The sequence below is a fragment of the Vicia villosa genome, unplaced genomic scaffold (assembly GCF_029867415.1).
Source record: "Vicia villosa cultivar HV-30 ecotype Madison, WI unplaced genomic scaffold, Vvil1.0 ctg.003162F_1_1, whole genome shotgun sequence".
NCBI lineage: Eukaryota > Viridiplantae > Streptophyta > Magnoliopsida > Fabales > Fabaceae > Vicia > Vicia villosa.
The window spans coordinates 253842-264470 of record NW_026706129.1 but is presented as its reverse complement, the minus strand read 5'-3'; positions in this window follow the sequence as shown (position 1 = coordinate 264470).

Here is a 10629-nt window from a genome sequence, read left to right as displayed (position 1 = left end):
AACTTGACCTTCTCTTGAATATTTTGAGTTCTTGCTGCGGTTCTTTTGTATGGGATTGGGTGAGTAGAAGAACAGAGTATAAGCAGAATGGAAAAAAAAATACAGAGGGAGTATTATACATTATGGAACAAGTGAGTTTAGTAGAAGAAGATTAAATGAAGTGGAAAGAGTGGAAGAGTGGACTAAAAATATTCTAGGTTGTAGTATTATCTTAGATTAGGGGTGCTCAAAACCAAACCAACCCAATAGAAAACCGCAAACCAAACCAAACCAAACCGAAACCGCAAAAAACTGCATTTAGTTCGGATTTGTTTGGGTCATCTTTTAATAAAACCGCACGGTTCGGTTCGGTTTGCGGTTTGTATTTTGTAAACCGAACCAAACCGAATCAAACCGCATTATGTTACAACCTAACTTTTACTTAACTCACATCCAACCCAAACTTAAATGTATTATACCTTAGCCTTATGATTAAGAACAATTTTCTCGTCCTTACACATATGATTTTAGTCTCGATCTTTTCAAATCTCTAATAGTATTATCGCGCCTTCTTTGCCACATACATCTTCCCTCTTTTTCTATAATCTCTACTCTCTTATATTCTTTCTTCTTTACCTTCTTATTTTTATGCAAATGTTCCCTATTTCAATTTCATTTTTATCGCACATCTTCTTCTCTAATCTCTCAACTCTTTTGTTTTTTCTTTTTCACCTTCACTAATCTCTCCTCTCTTCTATTTTTTTTGTTTCATTTCTAATAATTTTTATATTGTTTTATACTATTATTTTATGTTTATTATTTAACTTTTGTCTAATTTAATTTTTACATATTAAATAGAAAGTTGTTGTCAAAACATGACGAGTTTTGTTGTTATTTGATAGTGTATGAATGTCTAAATACAAAGTTATGTTGTCATCTATATGTATGTATTGTTCAATAAAATATTTGTAAAAAACCGAACCAACCGAACCGAACCAAATTGCATTAGTTTGGTTTGGTTTGGTTCGGATTTTTTTTAAAAGCCAACCGAACCAAACCAAACCGCACAATTTTTTCTCTTGCGGTTCGGATGATTTTTTTCGTCAAAACCGCCCAAACCGCACCGCGATCACCCCTATCTTAGATCCATTATCCATGTTAGTTTAAGTTTATGGAAACCTGTTAGTTATAATTCTCTTTTAAAAAAAATACTAATATTTTCTAGATAACTAAAAAATTAAGATAATAAAAAACAAAAATACAGGGGCGCTGAGCTTTGTTTCTATCCTCAATATGATAAGGTTATTTATTTTTTTACTTAATACCTGTACCATGATTTTCATGTGTGGGTTTTATAGTGGATTGGAAAAAAAACATGAAATGAGTACTAAAGCTAAACAAAAAACTGTGTGTTTGTAAATTTTTAACAAATTAAAGAAAACTCAAGATTGAATATGTATATTTATTAGAAATGAGTACTAAAGCTAAACATGCAATAATTTTATTAGAAATAATGTCTGCACTCACGCCTTTTAGACAAATATTTAATGTCAATTGTAGGCGTCATAATGATTTAATTATTTATGCATTAATTTCGGAACATAGGTATGGATCGTAGTTGGATGAGAGCTAATCGATTAAGTGCTGAGTACGAACATGGAGTGATGGAATTTCTACAGTTTGCTGAAAGTAATGCTAAAGAAAGTCTTCCTACGCTTTTTCTCTGTCTATGTGTTCGTTGTGCAAATCAAGAACAAAAACGTAATAAGAAAGAAATCATGAATCATCTAATTTGTGTAGGGATTTGTCAAAGTTATACACAATGGATATGGCATGGTGATGTAGTAGCAAAGTCAAATTTGTCCCAAAGAGAAAATATTAGTGTAGAAATGGATGATCGTTTGGAAGACATGATGCGATAAATTGGAAAAGACTCGTTTAAGAGGGAAGATGCGTATAAAAGTTTATGCAATGACAAGTATACATCTTTGTACCCGGGATGCACAAATTTTACACGTTTGTCAGCCGTGTTAAAAAATTTTAATCTAAAGGCAATTAACGGGTGGACTGACAAAAGTTTTACCGAATTGTTTGAATTGTTGACACAAATGCTTCCAGAAGGTAACATACTGTCAAGTTGTTATTATGAGGCGAAGAAAATATTGTGTCCGATGGATTTGGAGTATGAAAAGATACATGCAGGCCCTAATGATTGCATATTATACAGAAAAAAGTATGTAAACTATAACCATTGTCCAAAGTGCAAGGCGTCACGATACAAAAAAAAGACATGGTGAACCTAGTAATGTTGAGGAGGTCAAAAAGGGTCCTCCCGTGAAGGTGGTAACGTACCTACCAATCATTTCAAGGTTCAAGAGATTATTCGCTAATGCAGACGATGCAAAGAATCTTAGATGGCACGCAGAAGAAAGAAAATGTGATGAAAAAATTCGTCATGTAGCTGATTCTTTGCAATGGAAGAAAATTGATTCTTTGTTTCCAAATTTTGGCAAAGAGTCGAGAAACCCTAGACTTGGACTTGCTACTGATGGAATGAATCCATTGGTAATCTAAATACTAATCATTCTTCTTGGTCTCTTTTTATGATGATTTACAACCTATCACCTAGGTTATGCATGAAGCGTAAATATATTATGTTATCGATGATGATTTCGGGCCCAAAACAACCAGGAAGTGACATAGATGTTTATCTAAGTCCAATGATTGATGGTTTAAAAGTGTTGTGGGAGGAAGGGGTGGATAAAAGTTATGAAAATTACAATTTCCCAAAATAACCGGGCTCAATATACGTGCCATGTTGTTTTGCACCATCAACGATTTTCCAGCATATGGAAATTTGTCTGGGTATAAAGTTAAAGGGCATAAAGCGTGTCCTATATGTGAAAAAGACACATGTTACCATCAGCTTGAAAAAGGAAAGAAGACTGTTTATCTCGGGCATCAAAAATTTCTAAAGCATTATCATCCATATCGTAGATTACGGAAAGCTTTCAATGGGGAACAAGAGCATGTGTTGCTCTAAAGCCCTTAACTAGAGAGGAAGTTTATCAACGACAACAGGGCTTTACTGTTGTTTTTGGAAAGTACCAAAAGTGACCTATTGTGAAAAATATATGGAAAAATAGGTCAGTTTTCTTCGATCATCCATATTGGTCTAGTCTTGAGGTAAGACATTGTATTGATATGATGCACGTGGAGAGAAATGTATGTGATAGTGTAATCGAAACACTTCTCAACATTCAAGTCAAGACAAAGGATGGTATTAATACTCGTCTAGATTTAGGCGTGATGGGTATACGAGAAGAGCTAACTCCACAATACATAGGAACCACCTATTTGTTCAAATTATGTTATCCTTACTTTTTGATATTAAAATAACATGCTCATAACTTTAATTGTTGAAATTCGTGATGATAATTATATAGGTAACAAGACGTATTTGCCTCCTGCCTGCTACACTTTGTCTAAAAAAGAGAAAACAAGTTTTTGTGAATGTTTAGAAAGTATCAAAGTGCCACATGGTTACTCATAAAATGCCAAGAGGCTTGTATCGGTTAAAGATCTCAAATTAGTTGGCTTAAAATCTCATGACTGTCATGTCTTAATGCCAACTACTACCAGTGGCTATTTGTGGGATATTTCCTAACAATGTTAGGAATACTATAACATTGTTTTTCAATGTAATTTGTTGCAAAGCCATTGATTCATTAAAGTTAGACGATTTGTAAAATGAGGTTGCAGTTATATTGTGCCAATTAGAGATGTTTTTTCCTCCATTTTTTGAAATTATGGTTCAATTGATTGTTCATCTAGTAAGAGAGATTAGATTATGTGGTCCAATTTTTTTACGGTGGATGTATCCAATAAAGCGATACATGAAGATCCTAAAAGGGTATACCAAAAACCCACATCATCCAGAAGCATCGATTATTGAGAGGTACGTTGTAGAAAAAGCAACTGAGTTTTGTTCTAACTATTTGTCGGAAGTGAATGTTGTAGGTGTTCCCAAGTCTGGTCATGATGGAAGATGTGAGGGTGTGGGTACACAAGGTTTAAAGGTCAAGAGCTTAAGTATTGATGTGGTTGTTCAAGCGCATTTGTATATATTGAATAACACAGATGAAGTTCAACCTTACTTATCTGCTCACAAAAGCATCATAAAGAAAAGTACCCCAAGATGAATGAAAGAGGGTTGTTAAAAGAGAATAATAAGAGTTTCTCTGAGTCGTTTAAAGAAAAAATTGCTAGTGATGATAGTGCTTCAAAAACAATTAAGTGGTTGTCATATGAGCCTAAATGTAACGTAATAACTTGGAGTGGATATGATATTAATAAAACTTCCTTTTATACAAAGTCAAAGGATGACCGTAGTACCACACAAAATAGCGGGGTTATGATGTGGCCGAGTCCATGCACTTCTCTAGTGCTAAAGATAAAAACCCGGTTATGGCATCTACACCCTACTTTGGGGTGATTGAAGAGATTTGGGAAGTTGATTATGTTGTGTTTAAAGTTCTTGTATTTAAATGCAAATGGGTTGATATCAATAATGGTGTAAGAATTGATGAATTTGGAGTTATACAAGTTGACCTTAGCAAGTTAGATTATGCGGACAAACCTTTCATCATGACATCTCAAGCAAAACAAGTTTTTTATGGAGACACTTAAGTCTATGGGTTTTTCGCAAAGCACAGATAATACTAAATGCATTGAAAAAATAGAAGTTGTTGAAGGAAGCGGAAAAGGAAGTTGTTCAGCTGCAAAAGGAAGCACAAAAGATGTGGAAGTTGACGATGTTCAGAGATTGTTACTCATGGTTGTGAAAATGGCTGACCAACAATTGAAAAATGGAATTAAGTCATTGTAAATCTGCCATTCATTTTTATATGTCAGCTAAGTGTATCAGAGAGTTGTTGGTGGATTTTCATTGGCTTGATGTGTCTATTCTGCAAGTTTGGTGCACGTAAGTACATTTTCTTTTTTTATTACTTTCAATATCTATTAATAGGTTATATCTCTCATCACTTCGAATCTAATGTTTATTTTAAAATTATTCAGGAATATTCATCGTGTATGTATTGATAATTCCATATCAGAAGTGTATGGATTTATGGACCCTGCTATGTGTATATATTATGATGATGTGGCGAAATCTCAAGCAGGTGTTAAAAACTACATACAAGATAAGTTAATGTTAAAAAATAGAGTTTGCCACTTACTACCACTTATTCATGGGTAAGTTTTTATGAAATTTTATTTTCTATTTTTTTGTTTTGATAACATAGATATTTTATGTGACTTTTGTATTTCCATACACATGTACAGACAACATTGACAATTAATAGTCATGTGTCCAACAGACAATATTGTGGTCGTCTTTTGTTCACTTCATTGGGATATTGATAAAGCCACGAAGAAAATCAATTCAACGTAAGTTTATCTTTTATGTGAATTCTTTTATAAAATAGTATATATCATACATATACATAGATTGTTACAAAAGTAATTTCATATTTTATGTGGCTTTATATGGATTTTTTTTTGAATTAGTGCCTTTTAGGGTTCATCAATTTGCAAATGGCAATAGAAAAAATGCTACATGGCTTAGGCCCAATGTAAGTGTGATGTAAATTATAATTCTATATTTAATTTTATGATAATTATTTACTAATTATGTCTTTCATTTGTAGACAAGGAAACAACATAAGTCTAATGATTGTGGATACTATGTGATGAAAAATATGTTGGATATTGTCTCTGCCAATATAACTGAATCATGGATGCAGGTAATAAAATAACTTTAATTTGTTATTTACTTTGCGTTTTGCAACTTAATTTGAATTTTCAAAGAATAAATCTATATTGTTATTTATGTATTGTAGGTATTTGATGATCCTACAGAATTAACACAAGAAGATTTGTATGATTTGCGACTCCGTTGGGAAAAATGTTTATTTGAGTTATATAAAGAATAACTTTATGTTTCCCTTGAATGCATGTTGGTTTTTCAAGTGCGCGAAAGGACTTAAATGGTTGGATATTTGTTGTGTTGTTATTTTGTATTAGTAAACCGTGTGTGAACCTTTCTTTTCATTTTGTACACTTGTGTGTCCTAGATTAATAATACTTTTGTATATGTTGAAGAATATATATATATATATATATATATATATATATATATATATATATATATATATATCTTAGCTATTTGGTGCAATTAAATGTGGTCTGTGTGATGTGCGAAAAATGTGTAAAATAGCGACCTAACTTTGGTCTGTGTGGTATTTGAATCTTGTATGGAAAATCAGGTACAAAAACAAGTAGAGGTTAAAATAAGAAAAATAGGAAAAACAACCATTATATGCTTTAAAGCAGAAAACATATTACATCGGGTATTATGAAAACCGATGTAAAAAACCAGTCTATTACATCGGGCATAGTTGATAATCGATGTAAAAACTGTCTATTACATCGGGGAAAGTTGACAGCCGATGTAAAAAATTGCGTATATTTTTTTTATAAAAAAATGCATTATTTTTCTCATCAGACATCTGAATTCAACCGATGTTCTATGTTGATTTTCCACATCGGGCCTTGGCCCGATGTAAAATGTCTCAAACTTATTACATCGCCTGACTTTACATCTGACCCAGAACCGATGTAAAAAATACTTTTCGCATGATGTAAAAAGTACTTTCTGCACTAGTGAAATAACAAATTAAATAGGCTCAAATATCTCCAAGGACCTTTAAGTTATTTAATTGTAACAAGTTAGTCCTTGAAGCGACACTAATAGTACTGATATGTCACTTAACATAGATCAGAGACCATCATTGAATCAAGTAATAAAATTTTATGAATATTTATTTACATAAAAGTATTTTTAAACTAATTAAAATGAAGGAAAAAGAAGAAATTAAAGAAAAATAGTAAAAACAGAAAAATAAAATTCTCATAAAATTACAGCATGTGTAAAATGAGAAGAAATATTTTCAAGAATTTTTTGTTTATAATTTTTGGACCAAAAACGGATTTATTATGAATTTTAGAAGTTAAATAAAATTAATAGAATAAAATAAAGCAGAAAAAAATCAACGGTGCAGACGTTAGTTAATTAAATAACCCACGTGTAATGAAAAAAATATAAAATACTCACTTATTATAATTAAAGAACTTAAAAAAGGAAATAATTAAATAACTTAAAAAAGGTAATGTAGTCAATCAAATACATCTTGCAACACTTGTAGCTAGGGCTGGCAATGAACCAAACTAACTCGAAATAGTTCGAAACTCGATTCGAAAAATAAATCATTGAACTAGGTTCATGAACCAAATGAGTTGAATATGAGCTAAAAACTAAGTTCGTTAACTAAATGAGCTGGACTTGAACTATACATAGTTCGACTCGTTAGGTTCATGAGTCAACTCGATTATATCTGAGATATATTATATTGTCTTTAAGAGTAGGTTTGAAGATTTGCTCTAAATCTTAGTATCATATTTTATTTTAATCTAACGGATATAATTAATAATTTATATTCTCAAGTGAGAAAAATATTTCTACAAATAATTATACAAATAAAAATAACATCGTATAAATTCCAATCTTATAACTTTTATTTTATTTCTATATTTTTTATTTAAAAAAATATTAATTTCAAATGTCAAATATATATATATATATATATATATATATATATATATATATATATATATATATATATATATATATATATATATATATATATATATATAAGTAGACTTTAAAAAATTACTTTTAAGTCCATAAAATAAGCGAGTTGAACCTAACAAAAGTAATCTAACGAGTTGAATCGAGATTGTTCGTGAAATTCTAATAACTCAAGTTTGAGCTAAAAAAAGTTCGTGATAAACTCGAACTCAAACTCAAACTCGGTCAATTCTTAACGAGTCGAGTTTGAGCTGGAAAAAAGGTCCGTCTTAAACTCGAACTCAAACTCGAACTCGGTCAATTCTTAACGAGTCGAACTGAGCTGAGGCGAGTTCCACTCGACTCGACTCGACTCATTTCCAGCCCTACTTGTAGCTCACTTTTCTTTTGTTTAAAGTTATATCTTGATTTATCAACTTTAAACAGTCCTATCTTAGAAAAAGTCCCGCTTAAACTAGAAACTTGGAGTTTAATACATGTTGTCAAGGAACATCTATGGCATGCTATATGGTCTCCTGCTACTATCAGTCGGCTACAATGACTATAGATAATACAAATGAGTCATATAACACCTAAATAAAAACAAATCTATAGATAAATAAAATTGATTTCACTTTTATTTTGTTTAAAATTGTAGCCTGATTTATCTGCTCATGGGTATATATTTTAGCTAGTTAGCCTTTAAATAGTCATATCTTGAAAAATCTCGCTTAAAGGAGTTCAATTTCTTCAATCTGTGTGTTATTATGTACATTAGTTTGTTCATCAATTACAACTTACATTAGTTGTTATTGCTAGAGATCACCTTCAAGTTTGTTCTCTTTTTGGCTTAATATCTACTTTAATAAATGTTGTGGAGGGTCTTGTAAAAGGAGTGTCATGCCATATGAAAGACAAATGGTTAAGGTTTGCGATGCATTATAAAATGGAGTGTTCGTTAGTGGAAAATGTTTGGATCAGGAAATTAGTCTCAGGCGATCTCGTGATAGTCGTTGGAGTTCAAACTATGCTACTTTGGTAAATTTGATGTTGATGTATAGTTGAGTTACTTGTGTTCTTGAAAGGATTAAAGAATATGTATCTGCTAAAGATGCAAGAGGTAGGGTGAATGGTATTTTACTTTTAGTGTATAATTTTGGTTTTGCACTCATTTTGCATTTGATGAAAAATGTCTTAGGTATTTCAAAAGAGTTATCACAAACAATACAAAGAAAGATTACAATATTATCAATGTTATGATCTTTGTTAATGACACAAAGAAACGATTGCAAACTCTAAGAGATGATGGATGAGGACCTTTATGGAAAGAGATAAGTTTATTTTGCATTGAACATAACATTCACATTTTGAATATGAATGGTGTATTTTTTCGTGGAAAATATAAAAGTGGCGGTAATGCTTAATCAATCACAATAAGGAGTCACAATCGTATTGAATTATTTTATATTGTTGTGGACATGTAACTTCAAGAACTTAGCAATCGCTTTAATAACAAAAATAGTTGCTTGTTTGTATGGTTTGTTTGTGTCCAACTAACTTGTTCTCTACTTTTGATAAGGAAAAGGTCATTGAGTTTGCAAAATTTTATTCCAAAGGAATTTTATCTAACTAGTTTGGTGATGCTTATAATCAACTTGAGATTTACATCATTGATATGCGTACAAATGTTGAATTTGCACCTTTCAAAGGAAGTGATCTTTAAAAAAAGTTGGTTGAAATTAAAGGGCATATTGTTTATCCATTACTCTACAAGCTTTTGAAGTTAGCATTACTTTTTTTCTATCGCCATAACAATCGTAGAATGATCCTTTTCTGTAATGAAGATTTAAAGAATAGATTTCATAATCGGATAGGAGATGAATGAATGAACAATTTTCTTGTGACTTATATTAAAAAAGATGTTTTCAACAAAATTGATAATGAGTTGATTATTCAATGGTTTTTCATAACATGAGATCGTGTAGAGGACAATTGTAAAATATATGTATTTTTTTTTTAATATATTGTAAATACTTTGAATATTTATACTATTATAATTATCAATAAAATTTTAAAGATTTACACCGAGAATGAGAGTCCTAACTCCACCACATTCTGAAACATATGATTAATTTTTTTTTATAAGCAAGAAATATATTGAAACCGAGTACTAGGAGTACTCGAACCCGCTTACAAAAGAACGGGCAAAACACCCGAGACAACCCTCCATCCAATTAAAACACCAAAAACATCCCATGAAAACACAATATTACCCAACAACAAGAAAAAAGGGGACCAACAAACCCCCCACTAAGACACAATATTAGCGAATCGCTCCCCCTTTAAAGATCACACTACCAAAAGAAACACTACAACACACTTTGGATCACCTTCCCTTCCTCCGAACTATTTGCGCCTCCATTTTCCAAATAAGTAATTCTACTTTCCAATTTACTTCTACCCTCCGCATGCACAACGCCCAACGCAACGATAACCGACAATAATTTTCCGCTTGATTTGCAATCCAAAGAATCCCATTGTCTCCCGTTGTTCCTACGAATATCTGATTCTTCCTTATGCTCTCCGTAATGATTCGACTTGCTACCACTATTCTCTCGAACCGAAGGCACTGAAATCACATTCCTACCGCCACTCGAAGGCACCACCTCTACAGGACCACTTCCCATCCTTCTCTTGGCAGAATTACCCACCACCGCACATTTTTTGTTCTTCTTCTCTCCCTTCTCCACCGCCCCGCCTTTACTGCAATTGCCCCGGCCTATACTCTTCGAAATTGAACCAACTCCTTTCCTCGCCCCTAGCTCCCCCAATTTTCTGAATCACACCTTTTTAACCTTGGAAGCACCTCTCGAAATAACCAACGAACAAGGCACCATCACAGAATCACTCACAGAACTCTTAATAACAGTTACAATACCTCCACTTAAACTCCTTTTCAC